This window comes from Rhinoraja longicauda, chromosome 7 (genome assembly GCF_053455715.1).
Source record: "Rhinoraja longicauda isolate Sanriku21f chromosome 7, sRhiLon1.1, whole genome shotgun sequence".
NCBI classification, from domain to species: Eukaryota; Metazoa; Chordata; class Chondrichthyes; order Rajiformes; family Arhynchobatidae; genus Rhinoraja; species Rhinoraja longicauda.
In genome coordinates this window covers 9,901,584-9,914,909 of record NC_135959.1, presented here as the reverse complement: position 1 = coordinate 9,914,909, position 13,326 = coordinate 9,901,584, and the positions used below count along the sequence as shown (strand labels likewise).

General features: G+C 45.7%; 1 protein-coding gene and 1 long non-coding RNA gene across 4 annotated transcripts in view; one reads left to right on the top strand and one right to left on the bottom strand.

Moving 5' to 3' along the window:
- Window positions 1-4,518, bottom strand: part of ppp2r3b (protein phosphatase 2, regulatory subunit B'', beta) — a 72,485-nt gene extending 67,967 nt beyond the window's left edge. For 2 of the 3 annotated variants that reach the window (XM_078402062.1, XM_078402065.1), the window contains exon 1: window positions 4,323-4,518. The gene's annotated coding sequence lies outside the window, so the exon portion shown is untranslated. The remainder of the gene's footprint in view (window positions 1-4,322) is intronic. The other variant, XM_078402064.1, reaches the window with a different exon arrangement.
- A 198-nt stretch (window positions 4,519-4,716) lies between these two features.
- LOC144595064 (uncharacterized) lies at window positions 4,717-12,845 on the top strand. The gene is made up of 3 exons (XR_013547453.1): window positions 4,717-6,405; window positions 8,510-8,670; window positions 9,797-12,845. It is a non-coding gene; the product is annotated as an uncharacterized LOC144595064 (long non-coding RNA).
- The last annotated feature ends 481 nt before the right edge of the window (window positions 12,846-13,326 follow it).

Sequence of the window (13,326 nt, the reverse complement as noted above, 5' to 3'; positions counted from 1 at the left end):
TACTCAGCAAGGCTACAATTGTGGAGAGAGAAAAACAGCTAAATGTTTCAGACTATGTCTTTTCATAAGAACTCCTGAAACAGTAACCCCACTTCATTCTCTACAGATGCTGTTTGACCTGCTGAGCATCTCCAGTATTTTCCAATTTTAAGCCTGCATGCAACCTAATACCACACTCCACAAAAAACTTGCTTGCGGTCCGCAAACAAAAAAGGATAACTGACTTGCTACTATTTCGCACGAACAAAACCCAGATAGGAAAACTATTATGACGGTACCTTGCTTGGTCAAAACCTAGCCACGAAATGCCCCACAGAGGCCACCTATGAGATAGACACAAAAAGCTGGAGTAACTCAGTGGGACAGGCAACATCTCTGGAGAGAAGGAATGGGTGATGTTTCGGGTCGAGACCCTTCTTCAGATGGTTATGGCCACCTATGAGAGCAAGTGTTCAATTGTTCTGGACTACAGCCAGAGAACTGAGTTGTGAGACTCAGGGTTGCAACCTGGCCCACCTAGCGAGGACTGTCAGAGCTTATCCATGAGTTAACAGACCTCTCAGATCCTACCGTCTCCCATCACCATCTCCTCATATCTGTTTGGTTGCACAGCTCTCAAACCTGGAGATTTTGCTTTGATACCAAGCTCAACAAAAGGTTGCTGGCCATTTAATTTGTTGCCAAATAAATATATGTCAAAGGGAGCAGGAGAGAACAACTTCCACTACATTCAATAGAAGGCGAAGACCACAAGATCTGGAACAGATTCCAATTGATATTAAGCAACAAAGACAGCCAGCATTATGAAAATGCAAGAAGGTAAATAACGTGAATTATCTAATTAACTGAACTGTTGTTGCCTGTATGTTTTTTTTAAAATAAGGCTTTCATATCGAATACTTAAATTGATTAAATCCTTGATGATATATCGGACATAATATTTTATAGGTTAATTAGCATATTTGAATCCAAACAGGAATGCAAGAAGACATCAACAAAAGACTACTGGAGAAAAATGAAAATACTATGTTATACATAACTTTGCAAGCAGCTGTGACAAAATAACACTATTCCTTCTCTCCTGAGATGCTGCCTGACCTGCTGAGTTACTCCAGCATTTTGTGAATAAATACCTTCGATTTGTACCAGCATCTGCAGTTATTTTCTTATACTATTCCATATTTATCTCAGTTCACACCCAGTGTTCCTTTCCCACTCCTACTAGCCCACCCAGATGGTTTCCCCTTTGTTTAGATCCTTCACCCTTCCTCAGCTGGTTCCATCTGCCCTTCACCCACACATCTATCTACCAGAGTTTCTTCTCCCTTGCAGCTAGGATCAAGTGTACCCCTGGAGGAGTTTTGGGAAGCTAAAAGAAATCAGGAGGACACAAAGGGAACAGGAGGTAGCTCTGGTAGATAATATCAAGGATAATCCCTAGAGATTTTGAGTGCATAGAGGGGGAAAAAGGTAACCAGAGGATGGGACCCCTCAGGAATCAAAGTGGAGCTATAAGAGATGGGCAAGGTTCTCAATGAGTATTTCTCTTCTGTTTTTACTGTGGAGAAAGACACGAGGAGCAGGGAATTTGGGGCAGTCAATGGTAGTGTCGGGAGCAGTCTGGTGGAGGAGGTGCTGAAGATCGATGAATCTCGCAGGACAACAATTATATCCGAGGATACTGTGGGACTAGAAAGGAAATTGCAAGAGCCCTGGCTGAGATTTATGAGTTGTCATTATATACAGGTAAGATCCAGAAGCCTGGAGGGTGGCAAATGTTTAAGATGGGCTACAGGGAAAAGCCTGGGAACTGCAGGCCAGTGTGCCTATCATCTGCGCTCAGAAAGTTACTCGAGAGTATTCTGAGGGCTAAGATTTCTATGCATTTAGACGGACAAAGGCTGATTAGGGATAGTAAGCACGGTTTTATATGTGGGAGATCACATCTCACGAATTTGATTGAGTTTTTTGAAGATGTGACCAAAAAGGTTGATGAGGATAGAGCTGTATATATGGATTTCGGCAAGGTATTTGACAAAGTTCTGCATGGTAGACTGCTGTGGAAGGTTAGATTGCATGGGATCCAAGGAGAGACAGCTGACTGGATAGAAAGTTGGCTTCATGGAAGGAAGCCGAGGGTGATGGTGGAAGGTCGTTTCTCAGACTGGAGGCCTGTGACTAGTGGTGTACCTCGGGTTCGGTGCTGGGCCATTGCTGTTTTTGTCATCTATATTAAATATTTGGATGGGAACATACAAGGTATAATTAGCAAGTTTGCAGATGACATTAAAGTGGTTGGTATTGTAGATAGTGAAGATGGTTGTCAAAAATTGCAGCAGGATCTTGATCGGTTGGGCAGGTGGGCTGAAGAATGGTTTGGGAATTTAATACAGAGAAATGTGAGCTGTTCAATTTTGGGAAGACTAACATGGGCAGGACATACACTGTGAATGGCAGGCTCTGGGAGGTGTTGTAGAGCAGTGGGATCTAGGAATGCAGGTGCATTGTCCCTTGAAAGTGGTGTCACAAGTAGATAGGTCTGTTAAAAAGGAGTTCAGCACATTAGCCTTTATCAGAGTATTGAATATAGAAGTTGAGAGATCACCCAACTTCTGTTCACTTCTGTATTGTGTTCAGTTTTGGTCACCATGTTATGGGAACGACGTTGTCAAGCTGGAAAGGGTAGAGAAGATTTAAGAGGTTAAGCCGGCTAGGACTTTATTCCTTAGAACGCAGGAGGATGGGTGATCTTCTAGAGGTGTTCAAAATCATGAGGAACAGATCGAGTAAATGCACAGAGCTGCAGCTTGCAGCCCAGCGGTATGAACATTGACTTCTCCAACTTTAGATAGTTCCTCTGTCCCTCTCTTCTTCCCCCCCTTCCCAGTTCTCCCTCTAACTTCCTGTCTCCGGGGCGGGGGGGGGGGGGGGAGGGAAGTGTGCAATGGGCTGGAATGAAGTAAGCTGGGGGGATGCAACAGGCAGCGATGAAATTGCTGAGGGGAAACAGGCTGGAATGAAGTCTGCTGGGGTGGGAGGGTGCAACAGGCTGTAATGGTGAGATGGGGGAAGAGGGACGAGGCTGGGAAGCAGACAGCTTGGGGGGGGGAGAGGTATAAAGGGGTTAGGCAGCAGGCAGCATATGGGGTGCAAGGGACATTGCCAGCTTGGGGGGTGGGAGCAGGGGCACCATGCAAGCTGCTGGGACTTTGATAGCTGGTGGTGTAACAGAGTGGGATGGTGAGCTGGGGGGGGGGGGGCAGCTGCAATGAAGTTTGTCGGGGGGGGGGGGTAAACAGGTTGGAATGAAGCAAGGTACCACAGGCTGCGATGAAATCTGTTGGGGGGGGGGGGGTAAAGAGGCTGCAATGAGACGTGCTGGGGGGGGGGGGGGGAGCATGTAATAGGTTTGAATGAAGTCTGCCGGCGGGGCAAGGTGTAACAGGCTACAAATGTCTACTGGGGGGCGTGTAACTGGCTGCAACGGCCCACAATGGTGAGCTGAGGGTGGTGGGGGAACGGACGGATGAAGTCTGCTGGGGTGGGAGGGTGCAACAGGCTGGAATGAAGTCTACTGGGGGGGGGGGGGGGTGTAACAGGCTGGAATGGTGAGCTGAGGGTACAGACAAATTAAGTCTGCTGGGTGGGGGGGATGCAACAGGCTGGAATGAAATCTGCTGGGGAAGCAGGTGTAACAGGCTGGAACGGTGAGCTGGGGAATAGACAAATGACGTCTGCTGGGGGAGGGGAAGAGAGTGCAACAGGCTGGAATTGTCTGCGGGGGGGAGTGTAACAGGCTGGAATGAAGTCTGCTGGAGGGGGAATGTGCAACAGTTTGCAATAGTGAGCTGGGGTGCAACAGGCTGCGATCAAGCCTGCTGTGTGTGTAATAGGCTGGAATGAAGTCTGCCAGAGGGGGAAGGTGTAACAAGTTGTAATGGTAAACTGGGGGTGGTAGGGGTACAGACGAATTAAGTCTGCTGGCTGGAGGGGGGGGGGGTGCAACAGGCTGGAACGAAGTCTGCTGGGGGGGGGGGGGGGAAGGAGGTGTGCAACAGGCTGGAATGAAGTCTGCTGGGGGGGGGGGGGAGTGCAACAGGTTGCTACTGGGGGTGCAACAAGCTGGAATGAAATCTGCTGGGGGGGGGGGGGGGGGGGGGGGTGTAACGGGCTGGGTTGATGACCCGTGGAAGGGAGGGCGGGAGTGTTGAGGAGGAACGGCCTAGGCACAGGCGTCCGGTTTCCATGCCATCCACCACTGACAGCTGGGCTCACGAACAGCAGTGGCGGCGGGGAAGAGGGCCACATACATATATACATACCTACTTACAGCAGCTGCGGCAATTGCTGCTGCTGGTACTACCACTAATGCCACCTCTTCTTCTTGCCCGCAGGTACCGGACGACAACAACAACAACCGGCCCGCGCTTTAACTCCACGCCGCATCTCGCGAGGGCGGCCGTTGGCGCGCGCGCGCGCGCTGCTAGTTGCTGGCCGGTTGCCGGGGCGACGGGGGCCACGCGGGGACCCGCGGCCGTGACGCGGCGCGCGCTGGTGGCCGGTTGCCGGGCGACGGCGACCCGCGGCCGTTGGCGCGGCGCGCGCTGGTGTCCTGTTGCCGGGGCGACGGGGGCCGCGCGGGGACCCGCGGCGCGGAGGTCCCAGGCAGGGACAAGTGTTGCATCTCCTGCTGCGGGTTGCAGGTGAAAGGTACCTGCCTGGGGAAGGGGTGGGAAGGGACGAGTTGACCAGGCAGGACTTGCGGAGGGAACCGCCTCTGGCTCTGCGGGAAGGGGTGGAGATGGGGAAGATGTGGCCAGCGAGCGGTGGGATCCCGTTGGAGGTGGCGAAGATGTCAGAGGATTGGATAGAGTGGATTTAGAGAGGATCTTTCCATTAGTGGGAGAGTCTGGGACTAGAGTAGAATTAAGCCATCGAGTCCACTCCGCCATTCAATCATGGCTGATCTCTGCCTCCTAATCCCATTTTCCTGCATTCTCCCCACAACCCTTGACACCTGTTCTAATCAAGACACCCTTTTGGGACGGAGACGAGGAGGAATTTCTTTCATCAGAAGGTGGTGAACCTGTGGAATTCTTTCCCACAGAAGGCTGTGGAGGTAAAGTCAGTGGATATGTTTAAGGCAGAGATAGATAGATTTGTGATTAGTACTGGTGTCAGAGGTTATGGGGAGAAGGCGGGAGAATGGAGTTAGGAGGGAGAGATAGATCAGCCATGATTGAATAGCGGAGTAGACTTGATGGACCGAATGGTCCCATCACTTATGATCTTATGATGATTATATGCGACGGCTGATGGGTGAAAGGTGAGGACTAGGGGGACTCTGTCCCTGTTGCGACTGGGGGGAAGGGGAGCAAGAAGGGAGTTGCGGGGTACCAAGGACACACATGTGAGGGCTTCCTCTATGATGGAATAGGGGAACCCCTGTTTCCTTAAAGAATGAGGACATCTCGGATATCCTGGCATGGAACACCTCATTTTGGGCGCAGATGTGGCGTAGACGGAGGAATTGGGTGTAGGGGATGGAGTAATTGCAGGAAGCAGGGTGGGAAGAAGTTTTGTCTTGTTAGTTGTGGGAGTCAGTGGGTTTATAATAGAGGTCAGTCGATAGTCTCCTGCGATGAAGACGGTAAGATCAAGAAAGGGGAAGGAGGTATCGGAGATGGTCCAAGTGAATTTGAGCGCAGGATGGAAATTGGTGGTGAAGTTAATGACGTCCATGAGTTCTGCATGGGTGCAGGCAGTAACACCGATGCAGTCATCAAAGCAGACAATGATAAGGAAATGTAGAATGGTTCATTGTTAGCTGAAGGTGACAGGGAGGCATACAATCAGTAAAATTAATCAGGAGGACAGTGAAACTAGTCAGAGAACTAGGGTGAGGGAGGGATGGAGAGAGAGGGAAAGCAAGGGTTACTAAAAGGTAGAGAAATCAATATCAATACCGCTGCGTTGAAAGCTGCCCAAGTGGAATATGAGGTGCTGTTCATCCAATTTACGTTGGGCCTCTCTGACAGTGGAGGAAACCAAGGACAGAAAGGTCAGTGTGGGAATGGGAGGGGGAGTTAAGTATTTAGCAACTAAGAGATCGCATAGGCCCAGGTGGACTGAGCAAAATGATCGCTGAGCCTACGCTTGGTCTCGCCAATATATAGTTCACACCTGGAACAACGGATATAGTAGATGAGATTGGAGGAGGTGCAAGTGAACCTCTGCCTCATCTAAAAGGACTGTCAGGGCCCTGGGACGGAATAGAGGTAGGAGGCATAGGGACAGGGGTTGCATCTCCTGCGGTTGCAAGGGTACCTGAACATCTGCACCACGCGGGGACCTGCGGCAACTGCCAACAGAGCCGCAGCCCGAGTGTAAACACGTCGTCAAAAGGTATTGTCGTCTTTTCCCGGTTCCTTTCACTTATATTGTTATAATTTCTAGCTGGTATTACTGTTGGGGGCGATTGCAGGAGTAACTCATCGGGTCAGGCGGCATCTGTGGAGAAAAGAAATAGGTGGCATTTCGGGTCAAGGGGTTGGGAAGCAGCTAGCTGGGGAGTGATAAGGGGTTGGGAGACAGCCAGCTTGGGAGGGTGGGGTAAGGGGCTGGGAGGTTCTCAGCTTGGGAGGGGGGCGGAGTACGGGGCCGGGAGGCAGCTAACTCGGGGATGGGGTAATGAGCTAGGAAACAGCCAGGTTGGAGGGGGTTGACAATAAGGGGCTGGGAGGCAGCCAGCTTGTGTGGTGGGGGTAAAGGGCTGGCCACAGGTCAAGTTGCTTTTAAGCGCAGCTGGCCACAGAGGCCGGTTGTCCTGGTGGTGTTGCATGAGGCTGAGTATTTATTACCTTTAATTAACAACTCTTGAGAAGGTGGTGGTGACGCACAATCATAAATCACTGCAGCTCATTCATTTGATGATATCCACGTAGTGTTATTTGGCCATCGACCAAGATTTAAAACCAATGATGAATAAATTGTAATATATTTCCAAGTTAGGATAAGATTCAAGATTCAAGATATCTTTATTTGTCATCCAAAAAACAAGTTTTTTGGACGAAATTTCGTCACCCACAGTCCAACAATAAGAGCAATAAAATAAGCAAATTACACAACCCCAACCAACACAAAACCCCCCAAAAAGAAACATCCATCACAGTGAGTCTCCTCCAGTCCCCTCCTCACTGTGATGGAAGGCCAGAAAGGCATGAATGGAATGAAATGCTGTGTACTGATCAACAATATCACCACTGTTGAACATATAGTCATACAGCACAGAAAAAGGGCCTTTGGGCCAACTCATCAAATCTGACCAAGATGCCCCATCTTAGCTACCCCTGGTTGCCCGTGTTTGTTCATATTCCTCTAAAGCCTTTCTTTTCATGTACCTATACAACTGTCTTTTAAATGCTGTTATAGTACCTTCCTAATTACCTCCTTTGATGGGTTGCTCCATATACCTCCATCCTCAGGTTTGTTTTAAATCTTGCCGCTCTCATCTTAAACATATGTCCTCTTGTTTTCATTCCCTTACCCTAGGTAAAAGACTCAGCATCTATTCACTTTTTGATTTTATACTGTCATGTAATTTGTTTATACTGTTTTTACAATCTCCCAAGCTCCAAAGAATAAAATTCTTGCCTGCCTAACTTCTCCCAATAGCTTAGCTCCATCACATCCTGGCAACATCCTAGTAAAAAAAATTTGCACTCTTTCTGCTGAACATGTGGTGGAAGGAAGCCCATTAATGAAGCAGCAGAAGAAGGCTACACCTCAGACACCGAAGGAACTCCTGTGGTGATAAACCTCCAACATCCACAACCATTTTCCTTTGTGCATGCATTATAATCGCTGCAGTGTTTTCACTACGAAGCTCATTGACTGCAGTTTTATCTGAGCTCCTCAGTGCCATGTTTAGTCCCTCTCATTTTCTTGACATCAAGGCAGCATTTCTCATTCAGAGTCTTGAGTGTTTAGAACTCTTCCTCAAAGTGGTGGAAACAGAGACACTGAATATTTTAAGAGTCGTGAAATAATTAGCAGGGAAACATGCCTTTCTAACCATTTTGTCAATGCAGTATCAAGTACCCGTCTACAGTAATCCCCGTTTTCAGCACCTGGCCTGAGGGCCGTCTATGCCTGGGTGATTAAGTGCTTATTTGAAATCATTCTTAAATGTGTGGGAATGCCTGCCTTCACAAATCCCTCAGACAGTGCATTTCAGATTACAACAACGTACTGGAGGAAAAAGTTCTTCCTCAGAATCTCCTAGCATTTACCTTAATGCGAGCCCCTCTGATTATAAGCACCGTTGCTGATGGGAAAGGTTTTTCATAATCTACCGTTCATTTTCCCCTCATAATTTTTATACCTCTTTCGGGTCCCCTTTCAGTCTTCTCTGTGCCAAGGAAAATAAACCTAGCCTATCAAAATTCTCATATGTGAAATGCTCAATCTCTGACAAAATCCTGGTGAATCTTCTCTGTGCCCTTTCCAGTGAAGTCACCTCCTTCCTGTGGTGTGGTGATCGGAATGCACTAACATGCGGATCGGATGTGCATCAGCACAAAGTGGCAATGGAGGACACCAACAGCATTGCCAGGCCAGGCCGATCCCTGCAACAATGCAGTGCAGCTGCCAGGATAACAAGTCCTTAAGGTGAAAATAAGACTCTATACTGTTAAGAACTTGAAACTTAAAGAGCACAAGAAACAGCCGGAATGTGGTTACTCCTTGAGTACTGCCTCGGGTAGTCTGTCTACTATTCTAACACTACAATTGTTAGGCTTTTGTACTTATTTATGATTGTGCATATGTATACTGTGATTTTACTGAATTGTTTCCAAAACAAAGAATTTCACTGTATCCAGGTTCATGTGAAAATAAAGTATCATTGAAACATTGAACCATTGTCCTCAGCTTTGGCCTATCATCATCAATTTTTGCATGACAATCTCCCTGCCCTGGCTTGTGAAGGCATGTATCCTACAGTATGTGCCTTTTTAATCATGGGCCATTTCACTGCCCACCTTACTAACCCATCAATAATGTTCTTTAGCCAAAGTTATTATTAGCCTCCTCATTGGCAGCAACATCACCAATTTTTGCCATCTGCAAACTAACTAATCATACCTTTTACTCTTGCATCCAGATTGCTCATTTATATACAACACACAGTAAGGGCCTCAGCTTTGACCCTTGTACACAAATGATCGCAGGCTACCAATTGCAAAAATAATCCTTGACTATCACTCTCTACCACCTTTCACCAAACCAGTTTCAGATCCATGCTTCTAAATTGCACTGAATCTCATGAGCTCTTTCCTTGTGGACCAGTATCCCATTCTTGACAGTTAAAAGCTTTACTGAAGTCCACTTAGACTTCATCAGTCATACTATCCTCACTGATACACTGATCTGTATTTACCCAACATGTCCCTGCTTCTCTTCTTACATAAAGGTACCTAATTCATCGTCTTCTGTCTTACGGTTATCTGACACCTATTGTGTGGCTAAAGAATATTTGAAACTTTCTATCAGAGCCCAAGTAACCTCCCTTACTTCCCATAACAGTCTTGGATACATCGCAGCAGGTGTTTTCCAAGTTATGTACTTTGAGAGCACAAGGACATCTAAACTCCTCATCCTTTTCGATGGTAATTTGTTCCAAAGTTCCCCCATGCTTGTCCTTGAATATTTCAACTGCAATATCCTTCGCGACAGTGAAATCAAGTACAAAATAAATCTTTTAAACTTCACTTGTGTCCTCTGGATCCATACACAGATTGCCAACTCCTGCTCTAACTCCAGATGCAAGTTTGCAGATGACACCACCGTAGTGGATCGCAAACCATAATGAGATGGAGTACAGCAATGAGCTAGAGATTTTAGTAGCATGGTGTCAAGGCATCAACCTCTACCTGAATGTCAGCAAAACAAAGGAGCTGGTCATCCACCTCAGGAGGCAGGGTGGTGTACATGCCCCAGTCTGCATCAATGATGGAAATGGTCGAGAACTTCAAGTACCGAGATGTAAATATCATCAACAGTTTGTTCCGGTCAATCCATATTGACACTATGGCCAAGAAAGAACACCGATGCCCCTATTTCCTCCGAAAGGCTAAGACAATTCAGCGTGTCTCCAACGACTCAACATTTTCTACAATTGCACCATTGAAAGCATTCTATGTGGATGCTGTCCCACTGAGTTATTCCAGCATTTTGTGTCTATCATCTATGTAGAAGCATCACAGCTTGATATGGCAACTGCTCTGCCCAAGACCACAAGAAATTACAGAGTTGTGAACACAGCCTAGTTTATCACACAAACCAAACTCCTTCTCTCCCCCCCCCCCCCACCAGCCAAAGCCCCAGCGACACCATCGGTGCTTCATGCTACATTGTGAAAGCAGCCAACAGAATCAAGGACCATTTTGGTCATTCTCTCTTCTTTCGTCTCCCATCGGGCTGAAGATACAAGAACTTTGAAAACACCAGAGTCAAAAACAGCTTCTTCCCCGCTGTTATCAGACTCATGAATGGACCTCTTATTTAGAAGGGATAAATTTGTTTATTTTCTCTTCTGTGTGATATAATTTGGCTGCATTTTACTCAAAATGAAACTTTTCACTGTAACTCAGTACTCATGACAGTAATAAATCAATACCAACACTGCTTTGGTCCCCAAAGGACCCTATTACCCCCATGCCCTTTCTACACTTTTAAGGCAGAAACAAATGGATGAATCTGCCATGATATTCATTGATAGAGGAGGCATGAGGGGCCACATGGCCCTTTACAGTTCCTAATTAGTATGTTTGTAGGAGTGTTTCAGACAAACTCAGATGGAGCATAAAGGATCAGGCTGTTGGCGAGTAAGGGCAGTACTATTGATAATACTTTCCATTATTTTGTTGATGATTGAAAGTAAACTGAATGGGCAGTTAAGTGGCTGGTTTGAATTTGTTCTGCTTTTTGTGAACAGGATACGCCTGGGAATTTCTCTGTTGTAGATGCCAGTGTTGGCTAAAGGCACAGCTATTTCCTGTGCTCGTCTTTAGACAAAACAGCTGGGATGTTGAGTGGTCCCAGAGCCTTACTGTATCCAATGCTCTTAGCTATTTTTTGATCTCATGTGGAATAAATCAAATTTCTCAAGATGGACTTTTGAGTTTTTGGGGATCTCAGGAGGAAGCAAAGATCAATCAACCATACAGCAATTCAAGCAGAATACAGTTGAGAAAGCTCCATTCTTGTCTTCACGCTCACATGCTGGGCCTTGCTAATATTGAGGATGGGATATTCTTGAAGCCTCATTAGCTGTTTAACTGTTGACCACCATTCAGGAATTGATGTAACCAAGCTATGATTTGATCCATGTAGTGTAGTTTAGTTTAGAGATACATCGTGGAAACAAGCAGTTCAGCCCGAGGCCACGCTGACCAACAATCACCCATGCACTAGCTCTATCCTATCCCGCTTAGCAAGAGCACAGAGAAGATTTACGAGTATGTTACATGAGGACTTGAGCTATAGGGAAACGTTGGGCAGTCTAGGACTTTAATCCTTGGAGTGCAGGAGTGGTGATGTTATAGAGAGGTATATAAAGTCATGAGGGAAATAGATAGGGTGCTAGAATCAAGAACCGGGGGATATAAGTTTAAAGGGAGAGGGGAAAGATTTAATAGGAACCTGTTAAACTCTTTTACTCAGAGGGTGGTGGATATATGGAACAAGCTGCCAGAGCATGTAGCTGTGGCAGGTTCAATAGCAGCGTTTAAAAGTAACTTGGACAGGTACATGGATAGGAAATAATTAGAGGAATGTGAGCCAAACACAGGCAATGTCTCACTAGCTTAGTCTTTAGTTTATCGTCGCGTGTACTGAGGTACAGTGAAAAGCTATTGTTTTGTGCTAACCAGTCAGCTGAAAGACAATACATGATTATGGAGCATCTTGGTCGGCATGGACAATTTGAATGCGTTGTGCCAAAGGGCCTGTTTCAGTGCTGTATAACTTGGATTCAATGATTATAGTGTTACTTTACACAATTATTGTGAAGACTTCTTTTTTCTCTATTAGGGCTGTGGACTGCTTTCCTTCAGGCAGTGACTGATCATGTACATATGCTTCTGCCACATGTAGATGACTGAGGGAAGAACAAATATGTCTTTCCCTTGTGTTAGTTCAGTTATTCCCTGTGGGTACCCAATCTGGTAGCGGTGTCCTTTAGGTTTTGGCCAGCTTGGTCATTGGTGGTGTTTCCCAGCCACTTTTTGTGAAGGATATTAAAGTCCCTCACCCAGAGTACTTACCATATCCTTGATTATTGAGAAGCCCATTTGCTTAAAACTAAAGTATAACAGGCCAAATATAAAGAAAACACATTGTGAATTATCATTCTGTGCATTGTCATCTGTAGATATGAGGCATTACTTGCAACGGATGAAAAACGGATTCCATTTTTCTCGAGTTAAATTTATTGTTCCAAACCTTAAATAGTTAGGTTCTTATTTATTGTTATTTCATCTGCACGTTATAAACTCTGTGTAAGGTCATTTAAAATCTCTCTCTCTCTTTAAAACCAAACTGTATGTTCAGATCAAAGTAGATACCAGCTGTTTAAAAATATCAAATTGCCACTGATATTTAACATTTCTGAATTATTAGAGGACTCTGCATTCTGACCGAACAGCTGATGTACCATCGAGTTAAATACCACAACGATATTTTTAGATCGCTGTGGATTATGTGATGCATTTTAACTAATTACTAAGATTAAATCTTCCGTGCGTTTATGCGTGTATAATAAACGGTCTTTTTGAAGGGCCTTGAAAGAGCGGTGTTGTAGGAATATAATGCTGTTCAATTAAACAATTTGCAGATCTGACTTATTTACTGCCACCTTGGCTGTGACCAAAATAAGACATGGTTATTAAGCAGCAAGGATGACGCGCTGTAAATGTGAATCAAAAGGAATTTCTTGCTTCAAAGGAAGAATTTGATGAGAATCCAAAGACTCCAACATATGGTCCATGCAGCACATTCCAGAAATGTGCTTGGAGGCTTTTCCAAAAGTACCACAGATTAAATAGGAATTGTACTTGTAAAGTTTTGCTGTGGGCTTTGAAAAAACATGTTAGAATCTTTTATGGATCTATGGAATATTTGAAGTAACATTTGTAATTACACCGTGAAAAATAGAAAGGATATAATCAATTAATATTTCCCAGACTTTTTTTAGCCAGAGAAACAATGAATTTGAAAAAGTTGTTGCCATTTTTGATTGAATTGGTATATAACTCAACTCAATTG